The sequence below is a fragment of the Leguminivora glycinivorella genome, chromosome 4, assembly GCF_023078275.1.
Source record: "Leguminivora glycinivorella isolate SPB_JAAS2020 chromosome 4, LegGlyc_1.1, whole genome shotgun sequence".
Lineage (NCBI taxonomy): Eukaryota > Metazoa > Arthropoda > Insecta > Lepidoptera > Tortricidae > Leguminivora > Leguminivora glycinivorella.
In genome coordinates this window covers 9,119,022-9,135,193 of record NC_062974.1, presented here as the reverse complement: position 1 = coordinate 9,135,193, position 16,172 = coordinate 9,119,022, and positions in this window count along the sequence as shown.

The following is a 16,172-nucleotide window of genomic DNA, read 5'->3' as shown; positions in this document are numbered from 1 at the left end:
ATTGTCCATTAAGAACAACTCAGTCAAATGATATTTCAAAAAAATCTTTAAAATCGAGGTCCCGCTCTCGACTCTTTCCTCCTTCAAAACTTAATCAATAACAATGAAATAATCTATGTCGGACCGTTTAGCTTTTTTGGTTATTTGTTACCAATCTTGACTCTTGATTATTTGTTACCAATTTTTTTGCGCCACAATGAAAAAGGCCGTTTTTGGAAATTTTTGATTGGCTCTAGAGTCTTTAAAAAGCAGAATATCAAAAAAATCAAAACGGTCCGACACAGATAAAAATAATAACAATCTGTGTTGAAATCAAATCATTGCTCTATCTTCAAAAACCAGGGAGGAAATAGTCGAGAGCGTTTGTATGGAGAATTGACCCCTACCGTATCGTCTTAATAAAAGTTACGAATAAGTTGGTCGACGAAGTATTCAGCGGTGATCCTATAGACTAAAGATTTGAAAGTAAAAAGTTTTTTTCAGTGAGATTACCCGTAGCTACGCGTAGTTACCTACTTATTTGAAACATTAACTACTTCGGTCACAAAATACGAATAAATGCATAAATTGTACGATTTTTCGCAATCTACTTACTAAAAAATTACTCTATTCAATTCCCCTGAAAATTGAGCGCTGAAATTATTTTACGGTATTATATTTTTTACCCTTGATGTGTTTAGTAAGGTATTTGACTAACGAAATAAAAGCTTATGCATACCTACATCTAAATAAACTGTGACAAATCCAACAATAAAAGTGGGGATAGAATTGGATGATCGAGCCAAGATACTGAGCTAAAAAGTACAATGCTGAAAATTTTTCGTCAACTTTTAGTGACATGGTTCAGGGTGACGGTCTGACGAACCCAATCATGGACAGTTTAAGATTTTTTTTGGCTATTTTTGATATTTTACTGATATATGTAAAAATTCTATCGCTAAGCGTGTTCAATCTTGAATGTCCTATCCTTCTTTTACATTTTAAGCATATTGCAGAATTGGTATTGCTATTGGTTTCTTCATAGTTAACAAATTAAAACGTGGTGTTTTTTCTCCAGTCATGGACAGCAGTTCTCCAGTAATGGATCCCCCATTATGGACAGTGAAATAAGTTTTAAAATTTACTTTTAAAGCCAACACTCACAACTTTTATACTCAATGAGTAATTTTTATATACCCCAAATAAAACTAGTTTGCGTTATGTTAACATAGAAGTAGTTCTTGTAAATGTTGGTTTCGTAAATTGTTCCTTGTCCATCATAGGAGGTATGCAGTTTTCCGATTCCAGTTATGGACACTCGCAAAATAACACTATTTCTTTATATCTTTTTGGAGTAACAAACTAGACAAACTAGTATGTTTTATACCTTATCTCATGGTTAATGCAGTAAGTAAAACTCATTCAACTTTACACCGCGTATTATAATATTGGGTTGGTAAGAAAGTAATGAGCGATCGATTGAATTCCACATAAAATTTTTGAGAGAGTTCTAGAATCTTCTATGGTCGAAAGTATATAAAGGGCGAGTCGCACAGTTTCTCGTCAGTCATTCACTAGCTGTCGCCGAGCTAATATAAGGAAGAAAATGGACGAATTAAAAGTGCATGTAAGGCATTGCTTACTATATGAATTTCAGTCTGGCCATTCAGCCGCCGAAGCAGTGCGTAATATATGTCAGCGTGTTGCTCCTGAAGTTGTGTCTGAGGCCACGGCGAAACGATGGTTCCAGCGGTTTCGTAGTGGCGACTTTTCATTATCAGATCAACCTAAGTCTGGTCGACCGGTGAAGATTGATGTAGCCAAATTAAAAACCTTAATTGAAGGAGATCCGAGGCTAACGAGTCGTACTCTTGCTACCGAGTTAGGCTGCTCTCATGTCACCATAGAAACACATTTACACGAGTTGGGAAAAAACTACAAATACAGTGTTTGGATACCGCACGAACTTGATAGAGATCAACTAAACCGCCGTGCCAATATCTGCATACAACTTCTGTCTTTTCGCCGCACATTCAACTGGTTGGACCATCTTATCACTGGAGATGAAAAATGGGTCTTATATATAAATCACACACGCAAACGTCAGTGGCTAGCTCCGAACGAAAAAGGAATAGAGGCACCAAAAACAGAGCCTCACCCGAAAAAAGTTATTATGTCCGTTTGGTGGGATATTCATGGTATTATTCACTGGGAACTCCTACCAAGTGAAATGACTGTTACCGCATCAGTATACTGTAATCAGCTTGAAAATTTAAACCAAAAAATCTGTCAGAATCGTCCACAGCATGCTAAAGTTTTTTTCTTACACGACAATGCTCGCCCACACATTGCAAAAGTAACTCGGCTAAAGCTATTGGAGCTAGGTTGGAAAGTGATACCTCATCCACCGTACTCTCCAGACTTGGCACCTACGGATTACGCATTGTTCAGATCGCTAAGCAATGCCTTGAATGAAAAAAAGTTCGATGATCAAGCCCATCTACGACAGTACATAGCTGAGTTTTTTGAATCTAAACCTAAGAACTTCTTCGCCGATGCTATTCATTCTTTACCAGAACGATGGAGACAAGTAGTAGATAACGAAGGCCGTTATATTTTTGATAAATGATTAAAATAATAAATTAAATAAAAATTACAATATTGGTTATGATTCGCTCATTACTTTCTTACCAACCCAATATTTATTATTTTATTTTATGCATGAACTCACTTCTCTAGTTCTCTTAGCAACGTCACTAAGAATTCGTCCTGATATTTTTTTCAGTAAACTGATGATTTTTATCTGGCCGCCAAATCCTTCAGAAATAACCGAATTCAATGAAACTTGTAACTAAACCTCCGCTCACCTTACTTATTTACTTACTTACTTGACTAATCAACAGTATAGTTAACCCCCCTTTAAATATACCCCGTATATTTAGCCTTGTCATCGTCTAGTGCGAATATATAGAACCCTTCGATGAGAACCGCGATAATCCAGATCCTTTAATGAGTAACGACTATATTATGAACTCTAGTTAAATTTTAGTTTATAAATATAGATAACCAATTATTAGAATATACTATAAATTGAAACGTTACAGAAAATAGGGAGTTATAATAAGAATAATGATGTAATGTAAATATTTTGGATTTTTGAACTAATTTATTGCAGCACTTGTGATATGAATATTTAAAATATTTTTGTAATCATCCGCTACGCCTTATTAGTGGTCCCGGCTTGGGCAAGGGCTTGCGATACGGTATGGGACCCCTGACCTGATCAAACCACTTTATCAGGATCCTAAGCAAGCAAGCCTGAAGGGCTATCTATCTACGAACTAACCCCTTTCTGTTTTGTTTCTTTTTCCCTAGCTAAACCCCCCTTATCCCCAATACTGCTAATAGACCATAACTTCTCGATCTTTCTAATGTTTCAACGAAACACCGAGTAGTCGCTAACTTTTATGAGAACTAAGTAAGTCTACTAACTTTTCTAAGCTTTTGACTTTCCATCAGTGGACGGCGCTCGCATGCCACTGGACCCTATAACAAACAAATCCTTTTATTCCAAAGACAGTTTGTTTCCCTAGCCAATTTGATAGAATTTACCTTGAATAACCAGTTAGCAACACTTAGCGTTCCGCAGCTACATCGAAAGATCAGAAATTGCTACCACAATTATTAATTACACTCAGATAAATTAAGTATCAAGAGATTTTATGAATTACCAGTTTTACCACATATTTTAAGATAGTAAACACCACATTTAAAGTCCATTTAGTCCATATAAATACACGCCTATCAAATATACTTCAAGACCAATCGTAAAACAACCCTAATTTCATAGAAATAGTGTGTGACGTTACCCTAATCCTATCTATTTCCCTACTCTAGCATATCTGAAACACCGACCTTCACTTACCATAGATCTTGAGTTCAGAATATGCACAAGTGTATCCCTACTAGAACTGTACAGTTCAGCCAGCGAAGCTGAGATAGGCAACCTATAGGCTTGTGTTCTGATCCCCCCCTCTGCGTCCGCAGACTAGGTAGCAGAGAGTAGACCGCCCTATCTGTGTATATATCCAGTATTCTAGGACACACTAACACCAGTCACCTGAGGAGACCCAGCTGCGATCAAAACTTTGTCGTTTAGGTATGGATCAATCACAACCGAAATCCCCAGCAACCAGCACCATCGTGACCCAGAGCACCGAGTAAATAAATATATATAATACAAGACCTAGCCTCAATTACTGCTGACTTCAGTGAGCAAGGATTACTCCTAATGTCTTTCTTCAATCGCGAAAGTCCTCACTTCCATCTAGCAGCTGGACCTTGAGACCAGGGAGGAATGTTCGCCTTTTGTAAGTATAAAAAAGACGCCAAGCCTCCTCAGACTTGGAACAAAAGACTCCTAATCGCTCCTTTTTGGCACCGTTAGGTAAGAAGCGCTTAGTCGGGCAAACTGTCTGCCCAAGCAATGACCTGGCTTAGTAAAATAGCAAAATATCCCCACAGAAAACTAAATTCAATTTTACTAACACAACTCTTTGTAAAATCACATAAATAAACCGACAAGTGAAATTTCCTTTAACTACTATGATCTGGGCTTAACTTTACAAGAATCACTTCCTATAAAATCAAACACAGATGCTTTCCCAAATCTCAGCCATACATCGACCCAGTCTTTGTATTGCTTAATGACACTTAGGAAATCACAGCGTAGAAACTTCACTATACACGTTAAACTACAAATAACTCTACACTTAATTAAAATGTAACACTATACTATAAATAGAACACTAAAATAACCCCCAACTGACAGTAAAGCAATTCCACTACAAGCCTAAGTTCAATTGTACAAAGATATTGTCTTCGCACAATCAAACAGAGACACAATTTCAAAGTTTACAATCACTTAGAATAATTTCCAAGTAAATACAAACAGAGAAACAATAGCAGAATAACTTCACTCACCAGTATAATACACGATAGCCAGGGACACTGTTAGTCTCGTTGATATTTGAAGAATGCCCTTCGACGGTTCGCCCCGGCCCTTTTATAGATAAAAATGAGCGACAAAAGAGCGACAAAAGAGCGACCAAAGAGCGACAAAAGAGCGACAAAACAGCGACAAAAGAGCTACAAAAGGGCGACTGGCGACAAAAGAGCGACAAAACGGCTACAAAAGAGCGACAAAACGGCTACAAAAGAGCGACAAAAAGGCGACAAATCGGCTACAAAAGAGCGACAAAAGGGCGACAAAACGGCTACAAAAGAGCGACAAAAGGGCGACAAAACGGCTACAAAAGAGCGACAAAAGAGCGACAAAAGGGCGACTGGCGACAAATAACAATGGATAGCCGCTAAATTACACTTATAAGAAAAAGGTCGTAACTGTTTTGTTTACTAAGTCGTACGCCTTAGGCATTAATGTCCAAGACATCTCAGCACGTACGTTTTTGCTTCTCAATAGTAACATCTGCATGCCTGCACGTGTTTTAGAGTGAGATGGAGATATCTTTTGTTGATTTAGGAATCAACGTACGTTACGTACTAGGGTACGTAATGAAACATTTTATATTGTGGTAAATATAAATATGCAAATATTACTTTATCAAAGGTTTTTAACCAGTTTTGTAAATCAAATTTGAGGCAAAATATCATATTTGTTTCTAAATGCTACATTAAATATTGCATTCTAAATATTTTTCAGACAGTATGTTTCAAAATTAAACATTGTCAACTTTCCTGACCTGTATTTGAAACCAAGATGCAATATTGGAACGCCTCTCAATTGACAACTGTCAGTGTCAGTATTCCGTCCATGTGAACGTAGCTTGTTGATAAATAAACTTCTCCAACCTGTTTTGCATCAAATAATAGTGAATTTTATGTGAGATAATATGATAACACATGCGGACAAGTACCACAGTGAATTAATTAAAGTATCCAGTGAAATAACGTTTAATAAATGCTTTCCAAGGATCGAGCAAAGAAGTCTCAAGTTGCCTTGACAACGTAAGTATTATTTAAGAAAAAAAAAACAAGAACAAGACCACGAATCAAATGCTTGTTCTGTCACAAACTTCAAAATTAAGTAGCTCTATGACTCTTGTTTATGCCGTCAGTTTTTAGAAACTAATTATAGATACTCATTTTTAAGGATTTGTGTTTTTTTGTCCATAATGGCATCACCGTCCATTATAGAGTATTTTACATTAATCCAAACTTCTTCGTCATACTTGAATTTGGCCAGAACGTACAACACCATACTTACAAGTTACAAGCAACTTCAATCGCGGAAGCGAACAGCTTGGCGGCTCCTGTTCCTTGCTTATACCTAACGTAAATATCAAATTAGCTCTTGCACAACGGGGTTGCACATCGTGGGTTTCCCTCCCCGTCCCGTAATCATAACTAAAAGTGAAATTACATAAGGTAACGGACCCAATCATGGACAGTTTAAGATAAATTTTCGCCTCTTTTTGATATTTCACTCATAAATGTAAAAATTCTACCGGTAAGCGTGTTAAATCTTGAATGTCCTATCCTTATTTTACATTTCAAGCGTATTGCAGAATGGATACTCCTATTGGTTTCTTCATAGTTAACAAATTAAAAATAGGTGTTTTTTCTCTAATTATGGACGGCAGTTCTCCAGTAATGGATCCCCCATTATGGACAGTGAAATAAGTTTAAAATTTTACTTTTAAAGCCAACTGATACTCAATGAGTCAATATTATATACCATAAATACAATTAGTTTGAGTTATTTTAACATAGGATTGTTTCTTGTAAATTTTGGTTTTGTAAATTGTTCCTTGTCCATCATAGGAGGTAGGCAGTTTTTCGGTTCCAGTAATGGACACTCGCAAAATAACGCCATTTCTTTATATCGTTGGAGCAACAAACTAGTATGTTTTATACCTTATCTCATGCCTAATGCAGTAAGTAAAACGCATTCAAGTTTACACCGAGTATTATTTTTTTATTATTTTATACATGAACTCAACTCTCTTAGCAACATTACTAAGGATTCGTCTTGATATTTTTTTCAGTACACTGATGAATTTTATCTTGTCGCCAAATCCTTCAGAAATAACCGAATTAATTGAAACTTCAAAATGAAACAGCTCTATAACTCTAGTTTATGGTACATAGCCGTCAGTTTTTAAAAACTAATTTTAGATACTTATTTTTAAGGATTTGTGTTTTTTTGTCCATAATGGCATCACCGTCCATTATGGGGTATTTCACCTTACATAAACTTAGGCCATCCGAAATACAGAAACTAAATTGCGATATTGCAGTGGAAGTTGCTACTGTTGCTACCCCATCACTCACGAGAAAAGCTTTTTTTATGCAACAGGAGACAAAAGACCAGACAGGTCGCCTGATGGTAAGCAATCACTGCCGCCTATGGACACCCAAAACACCAGAAGGGTGGAGCTGCGTTGCTGTTGCTCTTTTCTTGAAGGTCCAAATCGTATCCGTCCGAGAATACCGCAGGTTCATTCATTCCACTTTCCACAGTTTAGGTGTGCGAGCCTCCCACCTCTTTTAACTCTCTCTGTTTCTGTGTTTTTTTTTCTGTCTTGTATTTTTCATCTTAGAAAAAATCGTTATATTATCGTGAATTTCCTAGGCCGTCACCCTAATGAAATTTAGTGCCTATTTATTTCAACCTTGAAAGAGTATATACAGTAATAAGCTTCTAGAGAAGCTTGGCGGCTCCTTTAGCTCGTTCAGGAGCCTTAAATATCAAATTAGCACTTGCACACCAGGGTTGCACAAGCTCATCGTGGGTGGCCCTCCCCGTAATCAATTTGTTCGGCCTTCAGGCTCCGGGCACCCCGGCGATAGACACGCCTTTCGTCATGCATCCTGTCTGCACATATATCTATTAATACTTTTCTAAGACTCGTGTGAACGTTTGGATAGTTTGTATCATTTCAATTGTCAGTGAAAGAGACTTCTTTGTTGGTTACCTTACATAAAATATGTGTCATTTTACATCAAAACGTCCCAATTTGTCGCAAGCCGTAAGAACGTTTGGACCGCTTACTCGTATAAAGATAAAGGCAAATATCGTCCTTGTGGTAACCATCAAAAATTGGGGCGAAAAAACTTCTACACACATATTAACTAGGTATAGTTCAAATCAAGTTTAGCAAACACATTCATGATACTGTATTTTGTAAGTACAAAATACAAAGTGAAAATAACACACTTCTTCTCTCCCGTCATCGCAGCACATTAAAATAAGAATGAAGCTCTTTATTTACATGTTCACAGCCTTAAAAATTTGTTTTAAGAGCCTCTAAAAATGATAGTTTATACTTATTTATTTGCTTTGTAACTTCCAAGTCAAAGTTTAAGACTGCTTGTCCAGAAAGCGTAACATTGTAGTACATATTAAAACGTAATGAGAAGCTCAAGACCACCCAAGTGGCCGCCGAGGTTTACTTATATGGTCATAGTAAAAGATTTCAAAAGTCAGGAAAAGGCAGTTCATTAAATGTTCCCAATGTGGTGATGGGCTTAAGAATTTCATGGATGTCGTAGAAATCGTCTGTGGGATTTGGGTTCAATTGTGGTGATGGGCTAGCAACCTGTTTTTTTTTTCAACCCCTTGTGTGCTAAGTGCAGCAATGAAGTAGCAGTTTCATGTGCGCTGCCTAGTGCCTACTCCATTTGAGAATACAGGCGTGAGTTTAATCTCGACTGAATATTTTTGTTTCATTCGCCTTAGTTTCAGAACGCTACGCCGCAATTGGTTGATGAGTTCGCAAGTTTCGCATTAGGCGCATAGTTGCCGTTTATTGGCAGTCGCTTCGCTCGCATTCGTGTCAGAAACACCGCTGTTGGTGCCCCGTGCCCCGTGCCCCGTCCTTACAAAGTAATATATAAGTCAATAGTTATCGGAGTTTTGCGAAAACAATGCCATTCTCGGTGTAGGATGACTCAATTAGTAGGACAGAAGATAGCGTTCACAATAGGCTGTAAATATCTGTGGGTTCAGCCACTGGTTGTTGAGACATTCCATACTAAATATTTATGTTTATATTTTAAGTAGACACTTACCATTTAGATACCAATAAGCATCTTTCATTTGCGATTGTGGAAAGCTTGCACGCAAGCTTACCTACAGTCTAATGACAATCCATAATTATTATGTGTTATTATATCGAATGAGTATAACAATCGCGTTTTAGTTTAAAGTTGCAACTGTTATAATTTTATAAATTAACCCTAAGGCACTGGTCCCACCGCGAGCTAGTAAGCTATGAGCTATCGGCTATAAAAACGAACAAAAGATAAGCACTCTCGTACAAATAAAAGAGACACGGCGATTTTGATAGCTCACCGCTGGGCGAGTAACTATAAACATCGCCGTGTCTCTTTTATTTGCACGAGAGCGCTTATCTTTTGTTCGTTTTTATAGCCGATAGCTCATAGCTTACTAGCTCGCGGTGGGACCAGTGCCTAAGGTGGGATTTGCATTTTTTATAGGATCTCCTTATTTCTTATATAATTTTAACATTCTTAATATTGTAGTTTCGGCTCTGCGTTGGCGTGTGACCAATGTGTGAAGTGTGTCGTGTGTCAGCAAGTCAGTCAGGAAATCAGGACACATGCATCTTTGAGTTTTTTTCATGTTACATCGTTCATAGATGAATCATCCAAGCGAATAGCTTGAAAAGCTGTCCAAATAAACTTACTACTTATTTACATCGCTGGCTCAGCGACCCGAAGCGGATCTTGACCGTCAACAATAAACTTCGCCATTCGCTCCTTTCCTGTGCGATGCCATTCAGTCACTTGTAGGGCACACAGTGTGCGTAGCCGAATGCACAAACGCTCACGAAACGCTAACGATGGTATCTCTTTTCAGCTATCTATCGCTATCGCTCTTGCGCATTGGCGAGACAGAGCCAAACTACATTTCTGCGGCGTTTCGGTGGCGTTTCGCGTCGCAGAAATGTCATTCGGCTACGGGGCCAGGTTTTTCTGGACCTCGTCGATCCATCGGTACCTTGGCCTTCCGACCGGCCGTCCAGATACTTAAACAAAATAACTAAAATAAGTTTGCTGCCCAGTAGCATAACTTGTCCGATAGGCATGGCGCTGTCTCACGGACCAAACAGTGACTTTGTAGAAACTGAAAGTAAACACGGAACAATCAATCATTAATGGATAATTGTGACCACACCGCCGCTTACAGAAAAACTGAAAGTTTATTAATGAAAGGGCAGGATGTCGTGCCGTTCCCAGCTACCTTTTTGGATTTTTTCTCGTTTCTGTCGACGGTGGCTGTACAAACTTTGCCTCGAGCGCGACATCGATAATTCACTCTTCAATCTTCATTTTTATCTGATACACTGTTTCCATTGTAGATTTTATCTGTTTTGCACTTTATGATTTAAGAACACGAGTTCAATACCTAAGGTACAGCAGGGCAAATCTCGACTAGGGGGCAAATGTAACTGGCCCATTTTTTCCATGTTTTACAATGTTTGCATTATTAAATAGAGTGTCCACCGGTTATTATATGGTAGGCGTGTTCAGTGGATACATGTAGAACTCAACATCATAGTATAGTAATGGAAAAAATGGATTAGTTACAATTGCCCCCAGTAGAGATTTACCCCGCTGTACTTACGTATTTAATTCGATGCAACCAAGTTGTCATATGAATATGAATTAGATGGACAGTGGTGATGGCCGATGGTTGAGTAACACGAGAGTTTTTCTATGCTTCACCTACAAAACGCACTGGATAGCATGGAAAACGCGTCAGATGGTGGTGATGAACGTGGTCAGTGGTTAGGACGTGCATCCTGACGGTAGTACAGGTACACATACTATGACGACAGCTCATCTGTACCAATTAAAGTCAAGCTATGACATACGTTACCCTGTGCTATGGATAGAGATCCGATGGTCGGTGGTGTTACGCCGTGCCTTGCGTGGGCGACGGTCGCGCGACCGTCGCCGTCGCGTCTCTTACTTCCTTATCGATAAGGTTTGATTTCGTATGCGTCTCATCGCCCACGCAAACCACGGCGTTAGGGAGGGGCTGCTTCCTGACAATTACCCGACATCTCGCCTATTTACATTACCAACTACAGTCAAGCTCAAGTCTACACAAAAAACAGTACACATACACATACACAAAGTACACATTAACCATTATCCATTAGTCGAGATATTTAAGGAGTTAAAGGACACGTTATCCTGTGCTATAGACACAAGCCCGATGGCCGGTGGTGATGGGCGTGCTTCCTGACAGTATTACCCGACAGGTCGCCTATTTACATTACCAACTACAGTCAAGCTCAAGCCCAGTTACTAAAGGACACATTATCCATTAGTCGAGATATTTAAGGAGTTAAAGGACTCACGTTATCCTGTGCTATGGACACGGACCCGATGGCCGGTGGTCATGGGCGTGCTTCTTGACAGTATTACCCGACAGCTCGCCCATTTACATTACCAACTACAGTCAAGCTCAAGCCCAGTTACTAAAGGACACATTATCCATTAGTCGAGATATTTAAGGAGTTAAAGCACACACGTTATCCTGTGCTATGGACACGGACCCGATGGCCGGTGGTGATGGGCGTGCTTCTTGACAGTATTACCCGACAGCTCGCCTATTTACATTACCAACTACAGTCAAGCTCAAGCCCAGTTATTAAAGGACACATTATCCATTAGTTGAGATATTTAAGGGGTTAAAGGACTCACGTTATCCTGTGCTATGGACACAAGCCCGATGACCGGTGGTGATGGGCATGCTTCCTGACAGTATTACCCGACAGCTCGCCTATTTACATTAATCCGTCCCGGTGCCGTCGCGCTACCCCGTGAGAATCGGACTATCCGTTCCGGCACTAATTATTTACAGAAATTTACTTTTAAATCTTGAGAAGAACCGAATATGTGTTTATTTAACATCAGAAAATAGATATAATTTTTTATAGGTCCAGTTATAATTACTGTCTTTAAAACTACTGATTTTAGCTTATTAGGATCTACAATATTGGTACTATAAATAAATGCGTTTTGACGAACATACGGAATAGTGCCTTGATTGTCTGGTTTACATAATTTGGTGGTTAGTAGCTATAATTGAATTATTGTTATTTCCATTTTCCAATGCTTTTTCAGGCAAAAATACACCAATATCGCATATGTGAACAAAATCAACACGGAAGTCCTGAATCGTCGCGTGGGAACCAACCTAAAATGCAAACGATGTTTTTCTTTGTAACACCTTATTCGTTTGTGTCAATATTGCGATTGTATACTATCCCTGAGCCAGCTTTATGTTAAAAATAACTAGAATAAGTTGAATACCGAAGCAGACTCTAATTGCTCTATCAGCGCCTGCTTGAGTAGGCACTATACGCGCAGACATTTCTCATTTAATCGCTCGCTGCATTTTGATCGAGTCATAGCCTAGGCAATGAACTTGTACTTACAACTTAACTACTTACTTACATCTTGTAACCACTGTAGAATATCTAGACTACTGTGGCCATCTGGGTGGAATAAGTGCGCATGCACCGAACGCACCGAAATCGATCGCTAACGTGCAGCTTAGAGCTTTTCGGCTTGATTTAGGGTACATCAAATATTAGCTCTAGATTTGATATGTATCGAATATATCAGTGTCAAAGATGATATTTCATCAAACAAAAAGGTCGCTTTTAACATTGACAATATTGACATATCCGATCGTTAGCATATGAAATACTGAGATTATTCACTAGTGTCACCACTGTGGATATCTTCTACACTTCCGTAGTTTGTATGATTTACTGAGTAGGTCTACATACCCGACGTCGAAAGAAATATCGAGTTAGCCATCGAACCAAAACAGAAATTTAAAGCTATTTCTAAGGCAAATATTTCCAATTCCAAAAAAGGTGACACGGGACTTAGTCAACTCATTTGTAAAATGAACATTCTTAGACAAACAGCGTTTGTAAACAACCGGCAACTACTAAGCGCTCGCAAAACAAATTCGCATTTTTTCTCGTTATTTGGCATCGACAGCGAGAAGCAGGGCCTGTGCCAACACGGCCTGAAAAAAATGTTAGCACAAGGAGTGTGGGTGTGTGCTCGTCCTGTTAGCACACTCTTGTTACACGCAAACAACCGCTGCTCCTGGCGACCGATTTGCATGGCGTGGTGACCATAATGCAGGCTTCTTAATAGGATTGGTCCATTATGACGTCTGACTGTTTCAGTGACTGTGACTTTGGTAGTTTCATTTTATAAGAGGACTCTTATTACCCGGTGCAAACAACCGGTGCTCCTGTCGATTTGAATCGCGTGATGACCAAGCCGTAGGCTTAGATACTGGTCCTTTATGACGTCTCACTCTTTCAGACCAATCTGCATCGCGTGGTGGACATGCAAAGGGTTTCTTCGAATCGGGATTTTTCTTCACTTCATTCGCGATTATTGTCGCATCGAGATTAGGTGACCGCCGGTTCATGAAGTGGAAACCATAGGAACCTTTTTAATTTGCTCACCTCGTTGTTCAAAGTGCTGCTTCATAAAACTGCTTACTCGATATGTTACACCACTCTCATCAGATGTAATACTTTTGTGGACGTGTAAGTATATACGAAGAGAAATATGTAATATATGTTCTCGGGTAAGAATAACGGCCATGGCCAATATTTAACCCCTTGATGAGTATGTATCAATTAACAAAGTCGAGCCACAAACATTTCAAGCGCTGTCACTCTGATAACGCGTTCTCAACATTCCAGGTAAGTTTATTGAAAAAACTTAAGCAAGATTGAAAGAACGACGCGAGCCTAAAAAAGTATTTATTTTATTTGAAATCTCGAGTACCTGCAGTGTTTGGGCGCAGTATCGTTGTTCACCTACCGTGGTCGCATTGTTGTATGAGTAAGCTGTGTACTCAGGATCTCGCACAGTAGCTGTTTGCGCTACCTGTGCTACGCCCTACCTGCGCCGGCGCGCCCGCTTATCATTCCATAAAATACAAAATCCAAAGGCAAATGCACCAAAAACGGATTAAGAAATCAAACAAACCGAGAGCAATAAAAACTCTCCAAATCCTTCTCAAGGATAATTAGAATTTTAACAATCTACGATTTTAATTAATCCCACGTTTACTTGACCGCAGGTTTATGTCGGAAAGGAAAGAAACAAATCATAAATCTTATTCCTGAGACCAGTTTAAAGCGAAAAAAGTAACACATGTCCGGGCCGTGTTTTAGAGAGGACTAATTTCCTTTAGGGATATATTTTTTTCTCTTTGGGAAATAACAAGATCGAGATACCACCCACGACGATATATGGAAACAACGCGCTAGGCTTCACCCGAGCTGATTATTTCTGCGGGGATTAAGGGCAACACGGCAGAAAGCTCAATTGTGTGCAAATCAGTAACTAATATGTGTCTACAATTTTTGCCACATAAGTCTATTTAGCATGTTGATTATTGTTGGTTGTTAGGATTATTTAAATTTTATTACGGACTCAGTAGGCAGAGGCAATGTCAGTGTGAGAGCACGGATGCCATATCACATTTACATTCGAAATTTCAGGCCAGACGAATAGTACGGTCAACCGGGGTGGCTTTAAAACACAGAGGCGACTTTGAAAATTTCGTTTTAAAGTCATACTGTAAGTAAATTCGCAATTTTCTATGGTAGATTTATAAGAATATTTATTAATCTAACTAGTTACATGAACAGTTTCAGTAAATGATAAATAATATTAATTTTAAAGCCATTCAAATACCATCAAAGTAACCCCAAATTTTCCTAAAGCCACCCCGGTTGACGGTAACGTAAAAGTGTGTCTAGTGCCTACAGCTTACGTACCTACGATTGTCTCGATTAATTTTTTTTTTTATAAATTAGAAAAGAACGCAAAATTCAGGACGCTTAAACAATAAAAATAATACAAAAACACGTTTCCACTCACCTTGGTGTCAAGGTACCTTTTGGATACTTTGACGCTGGTCTTCCGTGGTAACCTTTCCGTTATATATAAACAGAGTTGCAGAAAACAGGTTGATCATAGCATAAAAATATACCTATCAATATCGATTTACCGTTGCATCCGGATCGGTCCAGTCCAGTAGTCCAGTGAATCTTATTATCGAGTTAGGAACTCCGAGTTTATCCTTTACCGCTATGGATATGGATAGGAATTCCTTGCACCACTTGACGTTATTAAGGAGAACTTTCATCCCGTCAATATATTTATTTAGTAATACATACATACCTGGTTTTATACGAGGTTTTGACGTTTTAGAATGGTTTCCTCCATAGCGTTAAACGTCACGTATGTATCTAAATATATGTTCCATTTCTATTTCGAGTAACGTCGTAGTCTCAACCGATTGCCCTTACTTCTTATTTATCCCATTTAAGTGAAACCCATCCGCTATCCCATTAATAATTTACTAAGTAACTGCAGCCGTAAATGTCCTGTCTCCGTACTGGCGTCGTTAACGCCTTGTCTGGCCCGCATTATTCATCTGCAGCTTTCATTTAACTGTCACTTGAAAGCAACGTTCAGATAGTGTCCCGCTTGCATTATCCGCCATAGTTGCTTGTTGCTTCTATTGTGGGCTTATGTGCAACGCGAATATGCGTGCTCCTTAGTGTAGATCTTGACTGACGTTATTTTGAACTATATACGATATGGCAGTCCTACATTGAAACTAAACTATATGAAATAGAAGTTATAGATAGAGTTACTGTAAAAAATAATGGAGGACGCTACCTTCTACAGTAACTATCACATTTTGACGTAAAATGACTATAATTTTGTAGGGTTGTATAATTTTGTAAATATTACTTTCCATTTTGTTTAAATCCTACAACTTTGCGTCGCACTGCTGATTTTTATAAAAAAATATGTGATTTGATTAGGGCCCTGCGGCATTTCTGAACGTTCTGCGATCATATTTATTGAGACATTCTTCGTATCCGGACCTTGCTTGAGGCCATTTCTCAAAATTTTGGCACCGACAGGTGAAAGATTTGTGTTTTTTTAAATGTCGCATTTTTAAATTTTTTTTTGTAGGTATCGTTTGAATGCGTCTCAAACATTTCAAAAATGTCAAAGGCACCGATATCAATTAATTATTTTAGAAGTTATGATTGATTAAAATTCAGGTG